This window comes from Chrysemys picta, chromosome 4 (assembly GCF_011386835.1).
Source record: "Chrysemys picta bellii isolate R12L10 chromosome 4, ASM1138683v2, whole genome shotgun sequence".
Lineage (NCBI taxonomy): Eukaryota > Metazoa > Chordata > Testudines > Emydidae > Chrysemys > Chrysemys picta.
The window spans coordinates 84431740-84448563 of NC_088794.1; the positions used below are offsets into that span (position 1 = coordinate 84431740).

The window sequence follows — 16824 nt, forward strand, 5'->3', positions numbered from 1 at the left end:
CATGCCAAGGAAAGGGGGTTAAAACCCTTGTTGAGGAAGCCAGGAACCTCAGTAAGTTTTTCTGGGATTGTAGAGGGAAACAGCCACCTGAGGTTCTGCCTTCTATTAAACAAGTAATTAGGCCTAATGAGGCAGCAGGAGTTCCTTGGTTGACATGTTGAAAAGCCTAATTTTAGTAGTAGTTACCTGCATTTCTAGGAGGGAAGATATAAATCAGCAACTAGGAAAGGATCAGGAGCCGTAAGGCGCTGAGCTGGGTTTGCTCTATAACTTGTTGCCATGTGTCCAAGGTGAGAAACTTTGCAACTGTGACTGAGCTGCAAGAAACAAGCTGCTCTAGAAACCCACCCAGAGCCTTGGGGCTAGTTCGCACGGCTGTGGCTCTGCTAAGCCATTCTATAGTCCCTCTGCTGTTTGCTTCAGAAATGTTTATTTGCTTCTAGTTGAAAATAGGAAGTCACTCTGTAACTCTCCCTCTCTGAACCTCCATTTGTTGTCTTCTGATCACTGCTCAGCTAATCATTTTGATTGTTCTGTGTTTTGTAATTCACTTCTGGTAGTCACTACTTTCGTTTCCCACTTATCACTTAATTCCTACTAAGCTCAAACTCTTTTATATTAGGACTCACTCCGTAATAGAGAGGTCATTTGTGTGTGAGTGTGTTTATTGATAGACATACAGGAAAAGGAAATGCAATAAAAAGCAGAAAAGAGTGGAATACAGTTAAAGTTTGAGACACGCATGCAGTTTTAGAAGCAAGTACAGCCTTGCCAATTTCGATGACTACAATTAAAGGCTAGCATAATAACAATAATATTTCAGAAAATTAGGTCAGTTTATTGATTCTGCCTTAAGAAAAAACATCTTTAGGTCCAAAGAAACAATATTCTCCTATTTCAGTTGGAGTACAGTACTATTTAGAGCAGGGGTGAGCAAACTTTTTGGCCCGAGGGCCATATCTGGGCATGGAAATTGGATGGCGGGCCATGAATGCTCACAAAATTGGGGGTTGGAGTGCAGGAGGGGGTGAGGGCTCCGGCTGGGGGTGCGGGCTCTGGGGTGGGACCAGAAATGAGGCGTTCAGAGTGCAGGAGGGGGCTCTAGGCTGGGGCAGGGGATTGAGGTGCAGGGAGGGGGTGAGGGCTCCAGCTGGGGATGCGGGCTCTGGGTTGGGGCTGGGTATGAGGGTTGGGGGTACAGGAGGGTTCTCCGGGCTGGGACCGAGGAGTTCAGAGGGTATGAGGGGGATCAGGGCTGGGGCAGAGGGTTGGGGCACCGGAGGGGGTCAGGAGTGCAGGCTCCGGGCAGCACTTACCTCAAGCAGCTCTTGGAAGTAGCGGCCATCGGCTCTGCGTGCTGCCCTGTCCGCAGGCACCACCCCCACAGCTCCCATGGGCCTCAGTTCCCAGCCAATAGGAGCCGTGGGGGTGGACCTTGGGGTGGGGCAGCATGCAGAGCCCCCTGGCTGCCCCTCCATGTAGGAGCGGAGAGGGGACATGCCGCTGCTTCCGGGAGCTGCGCAGAGCCATGGCACGCACAGAGCAGGGCAGGCTCCAGACCCCTTTCCCTGGCTGGAGTGCCGGAGCGGGGCAAGCCCCGGACCCCGCTACCTGGCTGGAGCTCAAGGGCTGGATTAAAATGTCTGAAGGGCCGGATGCAGCCCCTGGGCCGTAGTTTGCCCACCCCTGATTTAGAGCTAGGATAACAATGAGAGAAAAATAAAACAATCATTTCAAGAGGATGGATAGTAAGTCTGTCCATGGTTTGAGTAGGGGGGTGGCTAGAGATTTTGTGACACACTGCTATTATCTCATAGGGCTTGTCTACACTTTAAAAGCTTCTGCGGTGCAGCTGCACCACTGAAGCGCTTCAGTGAAGATGTTGCTTACACTGATGGGAGAGGTGCTAGCTATGTCGACAGGAGAAGCCCTCCTGTCAGTGTAGGTAATCCACCTCCCACTGTCTACACTGGGAGTTAGATCAGTGTAACTCCATCGCTCAGGGGTGTGTGACGTAGTTATACCGACATAAGTTGCTAGTGTAGACCAAGCCATAATGTCTATAGGGGATAAAGAAAACAGGTCAGCCCTCTTCTTCTGAGAGGGCTTGATTGTCAGAGGTGCTGAGCACCTTCTGCTATCATTGACTTCAGGTACAGTTGTTGGTGTTCAACATCCCTGAAAATCAGGAACTTAGGGTGTAAGAAGCGATGTTGATGCTTCCCGTGGTAGCAGACACTTTACCTGCATGCTGTCTAACTCTACTCAGAACTGTGCATGGTGCTTGCTACAGTTTACATCAGCAGTACTATTGTTGCAGCTGTCCCACTGAACAAAATAATTTAAATTTTTCCTGGTGCAGCCTACAGTCGACATAAACTTTATGAATTGTTTAGAACAAAGCCTTAGCAAATTTAGCATCCCAAAGCTGCAGACTCATTCTTATGAATGACATAGAGCTTTTCACAGTATAAATAATTCTATTCTTGCTTTATCAAATTCTCTCCTGAAGGGAACAAATGCCTTATGTCAGGCATGTGTGATTGGACTCAAATCAGGACAGGTTAGGATTTTGTTTCCTTGTTAGGTGAAGTCTCCTGCAGCTTTAGCCATCTTTAAAATTCTTTTTGTCACAGATTATAATTAGAAGCAATTATGGTGCTCCCTTTCTTACACATGGGATTCTAATAGGGCTCTTGAACATAAATAGACTCCTCAGTGGTATCAGTTTTCAGGTGTTCAAGAAGAAGCTTTTCCATAACCCTAACTGTGGAAGCCAATTCGAACCCTCATCTGGTTCTCCAGTGTTTCCTGATTTATTTCCACTACGAGTTAAGGCTCCTTTTTGGTTAAGGATCTTGTAAGTTTTGGTGCTCCTCCTTCAAAGCCCTCAGGTTCAAGCCATTCTTGGTACCCCTAACTTGAGACTCCAAGGTTTCTAATTTCCCTGACATTTATGCCACTTTGTCTTCCACAGAGGATGCAGATTTTTGTAGGATATTCAAAGAGAAAATAATTTATTTCAGAAAGTCCTTCCTCTTCCACTGCACCTTCTGTGGAACAAAATGGCACTGGGGTGCTCCAAAGCAGCCCAGAACAGTGGAGCTTAAAGAAGTCAGTGCTGTTAGGCTTAGCCTTATTTTCACTCCCATCTTCTCTTACCCATTTGCAGGTGGGAGACAAGTTGGGTTTTTTTCCCCTGAGGAGGCAAATCATTAAGGTTTGCAGAAAAACAGGAGAATTCTGCTTCCTGTAGCCAAAGCATTTCTGTCATGCATTTGTTCCAGCGTGTGCCAGTCCTCTCCCTACATAGAACTATGTTTTCCCAAATAATAAATGTCATGACTTAGGCATTTCTCTCTGCTGGTTGGTTTGGGTGAAGGAGGACCTTGGGGCACAGCAGAGGGACAGTTAAAAGGGTTGCTTCTGATTCTCTGAGCCTTTCTCTTTCACAGTGAGTGGCACTGACCCTAGTGGGAAGGAGCGAGAAAATGGTGCTTTCACATACACACTCTCAGTGACTGTTCTTCTCTGAGACAATCCTGGGATTTCCCAGAAGTCTGCTGTTTCCTTCAGCACTTCTGAATTACTGGCCCAATCCTTTCATCTCATCAATCTTTGAGTCCTTAGACAGAGGAGTCATGAAGACTTGTTTCTTCCTCTCCCAGTAATATCACTGTGAAAATTAATGCTTCCCCCTTTGGGAGGTTTTACTGGAATGTAAGGACAGTAATAACTTAATCCAACATAGGATTTGGAGATGCGGTTGCTGGTTGTCCCTGGTGGAAGGATTTTATCAGAATAGTTAATGCTGATTTGTATCACTCAGCCACACAGAGGTTATACAAAGAGCAGCAAATCCCCAGAAGCATAACAGTCAGTCTGCTCCTAACCTCAGCCTTTATCTCTCACAGCCAGCTTCCTCCCCTCACCACAAGCTACTTTACACTGAGGCAACACTCAGCAACTGAGGTCTGTCCACCCAAAGAGTACAGACAGGAGGGGAGGGGACATGGACACATGTGATTAGTGTGCAGAATGGGGGCAGGGAATTATGGGGTGAAGCTCTTGTGAACCAATTCCAATCTACTTCATGCTGGGGCTTGTGGGTTCTGGGGATATCTGGAAGAGGGTTCCAGTCTCTAATTTCTTTTTCTTGCATTAATCTTTGGAATGCGAGAGGAGGTTGTGCTGAATGAAATACAAGGAATGAGCTGGAGTGAAGAGGTGTTGGCAGCTTTCTCAGCTTGTCTGAAGGCACCCATGACCCAAAGGAATATCCCCATCTGCTGGGAAGAGGCACACCCATAGTACATGGAGGCTGGGAGAGAGCTCCTGTACGGATCATTCACCATGAGGTCACATCACCCCCTCCCCTCAGATTTCTGATGAGAAATCTGTTGGAAGGGGACAGTGAGAGAAGGAAACTCTGATGCGTTCCTCTTTGGCTTCCTGCAAAGGATCCCCATAAGTGGGAGGGTCTCGGGGCTGTTGGAGTTCATAGTGTGAGGTCTTCCAATACTATGGATTCAAGGGAGATTCCTGAACCTATGTGCCTGGAATAAATATGAAACAGGTGTAAGTAATACAAAATCTAAAGCTCGGGAGGAGGGGGTACCCATAGAGGTTGCTTGCAGGGGTGATGAGAACTATGGTGGACAGGGGAGGCTTTTGCTCCATATATGGTACACAGGCTGCCCAGAGGATTCGGGGGGCCTGGGGCAAAGCAATTCTGGGGGCCCCTTCCATAAAAAAAAGTTGCAATACTATAGAATACTATATTCTCGTGGGGGCCCCTGTGGGGCCTCGGGCAAATTGCCCCACTTGCCCCCCCCCCGCCCCCGGACGGCCCTGATGATACAAACTGTTCCTTTAAGTTGATATATACTGTTTTTAATTAATAGGAAACTGCAGAAAATGGCCTTTTTTATCCTTCTTCTCCACCCCATCCCATCTGAAGTGAGTTGAGTCATGGCCTGACTGGTTGGGCCTGTCTCTTTAAAAGTGGCCCATGCAGGGCAGGACTAATGAGTATTTTAGTTCTTAGTATTTACTAACAAAAATATCCTTAGGAAAATTGGAGTAGCATTGCTTATTTCTTGTAAAGCAGACCAAGGAGACAGGGTCACTGGAGTCTGGTTCATAAAATGATAAGCTGTTTATGTATACCATGTGGGGCAGGCAGAGAAACACACCGAGACAGCTGCACAAACCAACAGCTGTGACATGCACAGGAAACTTAGATGGAAAGAACCATTAGTGCATTGAGGCCATCTCCCTGCCTGTTAGCAGGGCCAGCCCCCTCTTAGCAAGCTCTGTAAAAGAGACTCCTTCATGTCAGACTTGAATGCTTTGATACTGGTGCTCCCCAAATGCCCTATAAGGGAAGAAGCCTCTCTGAATCTCATTATTGCAAATCTGAACTTCTGCCCATCCTGTAATAGAACTGGGTTCACAGGCAGAGAAATGCATATAATCTAGATCCCACATAGTTAGAAATACATCACTGTGTTTGCAAGAAATGTTTAAACTTTCTGGTTTTGTTGGACCTATATCACCCAGAACAATGGCTTGCTCTAATAAGGCCTTCTTTGTAGCTCTACAGCAGTTTCAGTTAATTTACCATCCCAGATTGTCTCGTAAGGGATAAAGCTCCCTTCTAAGCTCTCAGAATTCTAGTCCTGCTTTATGGTCCATTTTTAATTTCTCACAATATCTTGAGATGGGAGTGGATCACGGGGCTGAGAAAGACAAGCCCAAGTTTTAGACGTTGTATTGCAGGCCAATACCTGGGTCATCTTGACCTCAAAATATCCCTGCTGATGAACTAACTTATTTCAAATCAGTTCCAAGGACATGATTCAAGATGTGGGCTGCCCTGTGTGTGGCTGGGTAAAGCTCATGGCCATTTGGTGTCCAAAACTTCTCTGGCAAAAAACAGGAACATTCAATTTGTTAAACTGTAAACTATGAAGGCACTTGATGGAAATCTTTAAAGAGCCATGATTGGACATTACAGACTGTCTTGACGAATATGTTACAGTAAAACCTGCCTTAGCAGCCGCGTCTGAAGAGAGACCACCTGTCACAAGCGACTACTTGCAGAGGCCACGGAATGTTTTTCCCCTATAATTTAACTGTGAAGAGCGACAACCTGTCATCTGTGACCAGCAACCACATTTTCTTACTCCCATGCATAAAAACAAACCTGTAGGAGAAACAGATCTTCCTTACTTCTGAGCTGCTGCTGATAATTAGGGTGACCAGGTTTCCGGTTTTCTACTGGAACACCTGGTCAAAAAGGGACCCTGGCGGCTCCAGTCAGCACCGCTGACCAGGCTGTTAAAAGTCTGGTCGGCGGTGCTGCGGAGCTAAGGCAGGCTAGTCCCTACCTGTCCTGGCTCCACGCTGCGCCCTGGAAGCAGCCAGCAGGTCTGACTCCTAGGCAGGGGAGCCACGGGGCTCCATGTACTGCCCCCACCCCAAGCACTGGCTCTGCACTCCCATTAGCCAGGAACCGTGGCCAATGGGAGCTGTGGGGGTGGTGCCTGCAGGCGAGAGGAGCCTGCAGAGCTGCCTGCTGCACCTCCGCCTAGGAGCCCGACCTGCTGGCCGCTTCCAGGGCGCAGCATGGAGTCAGGACAGGCAGGAAGCCTGCCTTAGACTCCCTGGTGCACCACTGATCGGGAGCCGCTGGAAGTGAGCCTGTACCCCAACCCCAAGCCCCAACCCCCTGCCCCAGCCCTGAGCCCCCTCCTGCATCCCAAACCCCTGCCCCAGCCCAGAGCCCCCTCCCACACCCTGAACGCCTCTGCCCTACCCCCCAACCAGGAGCCCCCTCCTGCACCCCAAACCCCTCATCCCCAGCCCCACCTCAGAGCCCGCACGCCCAGCTGGAACCCTCTCCCACACCCCGACCCCCTGCTCCAGCATGGAGCCCCCGCCCAAACCCTGAACCCCTCATTTCTGGCCCCATCCCAGAACCCGCACCCCCAGTTAGAGCCCTCACCCACTCCCGCACCCCAACCTCCTGCCCCAGCTCAGTGAAAGTGAGTGAGGGTGTGGGAGAGTGAGCCACCGAGGAAGGGGGAATGTAGTGAGCAGGAGGCAGGGCCTCGGAGAAGGAGCGGGGGAAGGGGCTTGGCCTTGCGGAAGGGGCAGGGCTAGGGTGTTCAGTTTTGTGCAATTAGAAAGTTGGCAATCCTACTGGTGGCCGCGCTGCCTTCAGAGCTGGGGGCCCAGCCAGCAGCTGCCGCTCTCTGGCCGCCCAGCTCTGAAAACAGCGCAGTAGGCTTGCGGCCCCCAGTTTGATAAATGCTGTGTACTTTTGTATACTGGACTACTGTATAAATAAACCCACTAAGGGGTTTTAAATTCAGTACTATACTGTATTGTATACTGTATGTAATGTTCATTTAAAAGGCAATTAAAATTAAACATGAAACATCTGTAACAATAGTAGCCTTTCTGTACCTCATAAAAGTGCCCATTTTACAGCAGATCATTTAAGAGAGACCACCTCTAACAAGCAACCACTTTTGCTAACTCCCATGAGTGATCGCTGCTGACAGGTTTTACTGTATTTATTATCTTGTGTTGTTCTTAAGCCCATCCTCCTCCCCCTCAAACCTATTCAGTTGCCAAGTGCAAAGAACAATGTGTCTCCAGCTCAAGTCCCACAGCAACCCAGGTGGGAGGCAGGAAGCTATAAATAACTTCTCCCCCACACAGAGACTGATCTACTGCCTCCAGCAAAACCACTTTCCAAAACAAAATCACCCCACCATTTTGCTCTGCCTTTTCCCTTCTTTGCAGTAAGGCCACTCTAATGCACTATTTTTCCCACTCCCACTCTGTAGAGATACCGTTCTCCCCTTCACCCTCACATGACTGCAGAGAGATCACCCTGACTATTAGCATCTCTTTCTCTCCCTCCTTCCATGCTGTCTCTGTGGAGCAGTTTCCCAATTAGTGGAGCAGTTTCCCAATTACACACATTTTGGAAGGCTAGGTTTTTGTAAAAGGAAATAAAACTGCAAATATTAATATAAGAGGATATGGTCCAATAGGTAGGGCCCTGGCTTTAGAGTCAGGCGACCTCAGTCCTATTCCTGGCTCTTCCATGGACTTGCTCTGTGACCTTGAGCAAGTTACTTACCCGCTCTGTGAGTTGGTTCCTCATCTATAATATGGGGATAGGGCTGCTTTCAAAGAAAGGTAAAATCCTTTGAAATCTATGGATAAAACATCTATATAAGTACTAAGCATTATTATCACAAAGAAAAATGTCAAGGTTGAAATTATGTTTCAGTGGAATACTTATTTTATACATAGTCTAAGTGTGCAGTAAAGAGTTCAGAAGACATAGTCTAAGGGCACATGAAGTGTGATAATTTGGTGGAGTAACAATATTTTATTAATAGAATTGGAATGATTGATCTGCTTATAGTTTTATTTCCAGAAAGTGTTAACCATTCTAAAGTTTTCATGTAGATAAAAAACTCTGCCATTCCCTGTTCCTCTCCATGCCTCTCTGGTCCCCTCATCCCCTTGCCATGACCCAGCACACTCTCAACATGCCCTTCTCCTTCCATAGCTTCTTAACTCCTGCCTCCAACTCTATTCTCCTGCCTCTTTATCTCTGGGACTTTCTTTCACGCCCTTCCTGCCTCCCTGCTTCTGTCCTTCTATCTTCCCCAGTATCTATCATACCTTTCTGTTCCTTTCCCCCTTTCCCATGCACCACTCTGTCTTCCCTAGTACCTCCAAACTGACTGTGTTAGGGGATCCAGTTACAGCACTGCAAAGCTATGCCATGGTTCAGTCCGATCTACAAGCTCAAGATTGAAGCATGGTATAACTAGGAACCCTAACAAAATATTTTTATAGTGCAGATAGAGCCTGGGTGTGGGAGGCCACCTCATAGTGCAGGCCTCTGCCTTTGTCAGATGACTATCTCAAAGCCTGGTTCCATTTAACATGGCTCCTCCTGGGTAGCTGCCCAGGCACTATCTGCTGCTCAGGCAATCTTTTAGCAGGCCAGTGCAGGACTGTCTTGACCCTTGGTGGTGGTTAAACTCTACATTACATCCTGGGGCAAATGAGGGGAACTCAGCCTGCTACTGCCCAAGTGCAAGAGCCAGAGAGGCTAGAAGGACAAAAGTCAGGGGCTAAACTTTGAGGCAGGCCGGAAACGATGAGTGGGAAGACGCCTTGTTTCTTCAGCATAAATAACATTTTTGTGACTCCCATTTCATGATTCAGCAGCTCTGATGTCAATTTACAGTAAGAAGGGAGACAGGAGATGGTATGTGTGGGAAAGAGTGTCGACAAAAGAGTCTTGTACAACTTCCTCTGGGCTCCCCAGCTGTGTTATCAGGGGTGGGCAGCTGTGTAGAACAAGCCCAGTGTTAGGGGAGCCAGGCCCCAGAGTGCAGACGGGATCTGTGGCAATGCTGAGACTTGGGGGCTGTAGATAAGCCCTCAGCCTCAGAAGCCGTGATCCTTTGGGGCCAGGAGTTTTGCAGAACAGACTCTGCTGGGTGAATGCACTTAGTCAAGGTTTGTGAATTCAAGTGCTAGAGCCTGTCTTAATTCTAGACTGCAAATTCTTCCGTGCAGGGCGTGTTTCTTACTGTTTACTTGTGTAGCACACAACATAATGGGGACTAAATGTAGTACAAATAATAAAAATAATATGTCTTAACTCCTGCTAGCTCCTCCTTTCCAACCTCCCTGCCTCTCATAGTACTGTCAACCCTAAGAGTTCCAAAGACAACTCTCAAAAAATCATCAGTGGCTTTTAAAGTAATTGTGGATTATTATTGTCTTTGGTTTTTGAATGTTTAGGGGTTACATTTTGAAGCTTTTCTCCGCAACCATGAGGGCTGGCTGCAACATTTTTAAAAAATGAAAGCTGAACTCCTCACATAACTTCATGACTCCAGGAGCTAGAGCTTTAAGAAAAATACCAAATATTATGAGATTCATGATAGAATCATGAGAGTTGGCAACAGGCTTTGTTCTTCCCTGTCTGTCTTCTGTCCATCGCTATAATATGAGTGTCTCTCGTCTATCCAAAATATTGTAGCTAACATCACTTTCCCCTCCTTCCATTCTGACTGTGTTGTTCCGTATTCAAATCCCTTTGCTGTCTCCCCTCACCTTTGACATCAAATTACATTAAGCTCAATTGTCTGGTCCTCATCTTCAACGCTTCTCTGCCCCTTTTTCCTGCTCATTTCCTCCTCCTGAACCTCTCTCCTCACATCTCTCTTCATAGCTTTTTCCCACTGGCTGCTTTGTTCCTTCTTCCATGCGGCCTCATACACTTAGAATTTCCTTTTTTTTTTCAGATTTCTCTGGTAAACGTACTTCTGTGTGAAACCTTCCAACAATAATCATAACAATGGGGAAAAAACTGCTGTGTTGAGACTGATCACCTTGAATATTGCATGTGCATGGTACTGTTTGTCTGTCCAACAAGTATGTCTACACTTCAAGCTATGGGTGTGATTCATAGCTCAAGGAGACATACCCATGTCTCCTCGAGCTGCAAATTACCCAGCTTGAATAATCCCCTATCAGAGGTGTGACTGCAGCACAGTGTAGACATACCCAAGTTATCTTTGATCTAGCTAGCTCAAATAGCAATAGCTGTGAAGCCATGGCAGCACAGGCTGTACAAGCCTACCTGGGACCCTGTGTATGTTCTCGAGCAGCTAGCCTGTGCTGCTGCTCATATTGGCGTGACTTTGCTATTGTTATTTGATCTAACTATATCAAAGCTAGCTTGGGTATGTCTGCCTGTGCTGCAGTCATGCCTCAGATTGCAGCGTAGACATACCTCAAGACTGCAAACGTCTTGGAGCAAGCACTGTCTTCCTAAGGCCATGTCTACAGTACGGGGGACTATAGTGGCCCAGCTATGGTCAGGGCCGGCGCTTCCACTAGGCGACCCTAGACAGTCACCTAGGGTGGCAGGATTTGGGGGCGGCATTTTGCCGCCCTCGGCGGAAATTCGGTGGCGGGGGGTCCTTCTGCTCCGGGTCTTCAGCGGAAATTCGGCAGCGGGTCCTTCACTCGCTCCAGGACCCGCCGCCGAAATGCCCCGAAGACGCGGAGTAGAAGGACCCCCGCCACCGAATGCTCAGAGGAGGAGCGCTGCCGCCTAGGGCAGCAAAAACCCTGGCGCTGCTCCTGGCTATGGTGCCGTAACTATGCCAAAGCATAACCCTGTAGTGTAGATACACCCTACAACGATGGAAAGGGTTTTTCTGTTGCTGTAGGAACACCATTTCTCCAAGCAATGGTAGCTAGGTCAACTGAAGCATTCCTCCATCGATCTAGCTGCGTCTACACTGGGGTTAGGTTGGCATAGCTACGGCGGTCAGGGGAGTGATTTTTTTTTACACTTCTGAGCACCATAACTATGTTGACCTACATTTTAAGTGTAGATTGGACCTAGATGTATTGTACAGTGCTGAGTAGTACACTGCTGTTGTTCAATGAATAATAATTAATGTGCCTCAATTCTGACCTACAGTACTCCCTGCTATTCTTGTTCTAGGCCCCCCTCCATTCACCTCTTTGCCAATGCACTTTAATCTTGACTTACACCATGCCCTGCTGTCCAGTCCTGGGGTTCTCTTCTAACTAGAAAAGATTTGTTCCACTCACTTCTAAACTTCTCAGATGAGCTTCTCATACAAATGCTCTAATTTTAGTTCCAGGTTTATTTCACTACTACTACTTTAAACAAGCAATGAAATAGAGAGACGTGGAAAGGCCTAAGGCCGGGGCCTACTCCCACCTTTGAGAAGCTATTCCATTCTAGGGAATGTCTTTTTAAAACAGTCTGTTTCTGGCAGGAATGTCCTCCTTGTTCTTCTCCCATAAGTGCTAATGGTGACACATTATTGGGTAGTTCTGTCATCTACCCAAATGGAGACTGGACTGAGAGCACACGGGGCACGCTTACTTGTGACCCAAGGAGGATTTCAACTCAAGGCTGTAAGGCAGGAGCGTAACCCACTGAATACTGCTCCACCTTGTCCTCTGTAGAGGTGGAGAGCCAGATTGTATGCCCTAATCAGGGCCAGCTCCAGGCCACAGCGCAGGAAGCAGGTGCTTGGGGCAGTCAATGGAAAGGGGCGGCACGACCTTTGGCAGCAATTGGGTGGCGGGTCCCTCAGTCCCTCTCGGAGGGAAGGACCGGCCGCCGAATTGCCACCGAAGAATGAAGCGGTGTGGTAGAGCAGCTGCCGAAGTGCCACCAATCGCGGCTTTTTTTTTTCTCTATTTGCCGCTTGGGGTGGCAAAAAAGCTGGAGTACACTGAAGTGTAAATTGTCATGCACCTGAAATTTGAGAGGATAATACAAATGATGTGGATCTTGCTGCACTAAGAGACTGGGCAATGAGTTCTGGCACTCATGCTCTGGGGTAGAGCGCCTGCTGAATCACAGCACTTGTGCTTTGGGTTACAGATTCTTTTGCATTCACAGGCTAGAAAGGTGAACCCTAAAATTAGTAGCCTTTAGGTTAAATCCTACGGCACTTGGAGTCTGGGAGTGTGAGTCCCGACCCTATTGTCCTGGTGTGTGGGTGCTGCTAGCACATGCACTCGGTGGTATGGATCTCACTGTACTTGGGCAGGAAGGAGGTGTAGATATTACTGCACTCAGAGTCTGAACATGTGACTCTTGGCTCTATAATATTCATGTCTGCAGCATTTGTACAGAAGTACATCTATGGGATTCCAGCCTGTGCTCCGTGAATTGAAAGTGCAGGCAACACTGTTCAGGCTTCACTCTGTAGCCCTGGAGAAAACTGTCTGGAGTGTGTAGAAATTAGGGCAGGGTGATCCTAGCCTTAGAGGAGGGATGCAGTGAGCCCAAAAGGACACCTTTTTGCCATGCCCAGAACCAAGACAATTGTAATAATTCTGTGAGTAAGATTTTGAGAGATGCTGTGTCAAATGTATTACTAATGTCCAGCTCTGTCACATGGTACTGCAGCCTCTACACTCTCTCCTTCTGTAACTTTGGCAAAGAAAGAAACAAGCTGGTCTGGTAGATCTAATCTTTATGAGCCCCCAGCCCTGCTCCCGGCTCATGGCCACATATGCTCCTGCTAACATTTTTTCCCCTCATATTTGTTCCATTTCGCTAGGGATTGACGCTAAGAGCAGCACTTTCTCAGGCTGAACCCTCACTGAATCTCTCACATATTCACTCCTCACCTCTAACTCATTTCAGCCCCTCTGCCTCCTCCTGACAGCTGCTGAATCTTTCTCAGCCCAGGCCCACTCTCCCGTTTCCCCTCTCCAGTAAGGCACTGTAGTCTGCTGAGGGCAAGGAGAACAGGCTGCCCAACTGCTCCTTACAAACACCCAGTAAGCAGCTGGCTGAACTGAGTTCCAGACTGGAGATACTGCACGCGTTTATGGAACAAGGAGTAAGGGAGCAGCTGGCCCTGTGGTGCACACAGAGTTAACATGCTGACAGAAACACTGAGGTTTACATATGAAAAACCAAATATAAAAATAATATGATGAGTAAGACTAAAATTCCCTGTTTTGAGCTTCCATGGGCCCAGCTCCCTCCCCCCTCATTCAGGGCTCAGCAGTTACTTCTCCTTTTCTACTGTCCTTGCAGAACTGTGTCCTGGGATGAGTCAGAGCAGCACTTCCAGGCGGTGTTCTCATTGCGCTCAGCTCCCACCAAAGGGCAGGCAGCAATAGCTTGCTGGTCGGGCCTCCCTGCTCTCTTCAGATACCCCTGAGATGCTCCCTCTACCTCACATGCTGTCCCTTAAGTTTGCTTTTCCCAATTTTCCTGCCATCTCCCCATTCAGGTTCCCTTCTGGTTCCACTGCTACATCAGCAAAATGTCCGGATTCTTAACCCCTAGCCTCTCTCAGACACCTTGCCCCACAAGATTTTTGAGTGCTTCACCATAGACTTCTCTGAGGCCCTGACATCTTCTGCATACTGCAGTTGCATTCGCAAGGCCTAACACTTACCCCAGCTCCACCTTAATCAAAGGTGCCTTTGCATCTTCCACTAACCTCCTTGCCAACAGGAGTTGTGACTGCAGGCTAGTGGTACTATTGTCCTGCATCTCTTCTTGGCAGGGCCCTGAAACATCACAGAAGCAGATAAATATGATGGAAGAAAGAAAAATTATAAAAGAAAAAGTCCCAGTGATAGCATCCCGGGGGTACTGCCAGGTCCCATTCCAGCCCCTTTACCATCTGCTTTTTGGTAGAAATTCAGCTACCAAAATGTCTTCTAAGAAAATAAAACCAACACCTATCAGTGGTAGTTTGGGACCTAGGACTTCACTTCCAGGGCGCCCGATTAATTAAAGGAAGATGTTCTGTCAGCAGTACTTCCATCAAAAATTTAAATCCCGAATCCAGCCATGCTATGCCGTGGATAGACAAAATCCTCCCCCAGGCCAGAGCTGCAGCAATGGAATCTACAGTGGTTAAGGGTTGGAGTACCGTTCATGGGATCTGAACAAACACTATCCCTTTTGCAGGGTGGGGGGAATAGCTGGTGGATCCAAGCAGCAGCAGCTACAGGAAAGCCTGGTGACATTGTTCTCTGGGGTACAAAATGCAGTGATGACAGTAGCGAGTTACTAACTAACTCTTTTAGGCAAAGTACCATCTAACTCCCTGCTCTATGGTGTGGTTAGGAGGGTTGGGTTTAATTACTAATGTCCTTCAGCATCATAAATGATCAAATATAATCTATCTGCTTATATAATTCACTGTTGTGCTTCTGTTGAATGACATTCCTGGTCATTCACCATTCAAATGGATTTGGGACACTTAAACAGTGAAAAATGTTTTTTCTGTCACAACCCAGACATTGCTTCTAGTAAAGGAAGTGGGAGGGAGCTGTTCAGATGGAAATGCTATAGGTAGATAGCGCCTCCATGTGGTGTCTCTGTGGACTTACAATATTATCAGACTTTCCACTTACAGCAACATGAACTTCCGAGGTTTGCTGCTGCCACAGAAATTTTCACAGGGAGGCAATTTCAGCTATTGGCTTATGTGATCACATCACACCCCAGTCTTCAAGGCGCCCTGCACCAGATGTACATCCCTTCCCTCCTAGCCAAAGTCCCATTTCAAATCCCGATCTGAGTATGGTGCAACGAGCCATCACTGCTTTGAATTTCCTAATTCCTCCTGTTTGAAAGGTTACTTTTAGTTATACAGATGGCTTTCCCATCTAAGCAAGGAGGTCACTGGAGGCTGCGGGCCTCAGAAACCAGGAGAAGGGGTTGCTGGTAGACATGAAATGGTCATGTAAAAGAGGTGGTGGCCATAGACACACAGAGGTAGAGGATCCAGTTAGAGAGGATGAGGGTGTTGGATAAGGCAACTGCACATGTCACTTTAGATAGCATTCCCCACCCCAAATTCCCCAATAAACTTCTAGAAACATCCTGGGGATAAGATGCAAGAAGTCTGACTTCCTACTCCATTCCTTCAAGATAAGGGAATCTTGTAGGGAGGAATGTGGAAACTCGGGTGTAAATCCCTTTCAGGACATCAGGCTCAAGTGGCTTGAGGAAGGCTACATTGCTTTTAGACATCCAAATAGCTATCCTCACTAAAAACAGCAACTTCTATGCCTGGCCTGAGACCTATCCTATTGGACTCAGATTTGGCCATAGTGATCCACATATTCGTGACCCTGAGACTTGATGTGTTAAAATTAATTATACTTAGGAATGCAAAGGCCACCCTTGGAAAAGGTCCACTTGGTTCAGAATGCAGAAGCAGCTGCCCAATCAGCAGCACAGGGACCCACTGAGAGCACATTTCCCCTAGAACTTTGCTCTGCTGTGGCTCCCTGTGGGATAGTCTAAGATTAAAATTAAAGATCTCAGAGTGAAATCCTAGCTTCACTGAACCCAAGGCAAAACTCCCATTGACTTCAGTGGGCCAGGATTTCACCCTTGTTCCTGATATTCCAAGCCCTCCATATATCTGGCCCAGGATACCTGAGGAACTGCCTCCCTGTCAGCAACCATGACTACCTATCACAGCTCCATTCTACTGGAACAATGGAACTGTTACCCATTAGAATGGGACTCATGTGGGGGAAGCTGGGCCAAGCCTTTGGAACACTGAATAACTATGAATCTTACTTCAGAACGAAATGCAAAACCCTCTTATTTGGGTTGGGTTTCTCACATAAATCAATCCTATGTGTGTGAGTAAGAGACAGATATTATACTTGTAAAACAAAAGTATAAATTTGCAAGGCACTCACATAGAGTGAGGTGCATAGTATAAAGATATAAATAGTAACTAAATTACACACATTGCTGATCGTTGACTTCCCCAGTTCCCAGGATTGGTTACGCTCACAGGCAGGAAATCGGTGAGATAGGCATAAAGGGAATAGGAGTGAGACAGAGGAGGTGCCAGTCAGGACCGACTATATCCTTAACGTTTTCCTGAAAATTGCAGGGGTAGGGTGTATCCCAGGGGAAGTTATACAGACTATATTGAAAGATAAATTAGTACATTTGGGCAACTCTATCCCGGTAACTTCAAACTAGCTGAGCTTGTATGAGGGAAAATCTCTGTCCTCTTGAGGCCTAATTTCCAGAGGTGGTGAGCACCTGCAGCTCCCAGAGCCTTTGGTGGGAGTTGGAGGTGCTCTTCACCTCTGAAAATCAGACCACTACTAAGGAGGAAAGGTTAAGCTAATGAAGTAGATAAAGGTGTCTCAGTGGTAAAAATGTGCTGGGATTTTCAAAAGTTTTTAAGATTCCCCAAGATATCCCCTCCT

At 47.3% G+C, this 16824-nt stretch overlaps 1 protein-coding gene across 1 annotated transcript in view; it reads left to right on the forward strand.

Moving 5' to 3' along the window:
- The window catches only part of SLC39A13 (solute carrier family 39 member 13), a 69280-nt gene that overhangs the window by 23564 nt on the left and 28892 nt on the right, over positions 1-16824 (forward strand). The window lies entirely within an intron of this gene.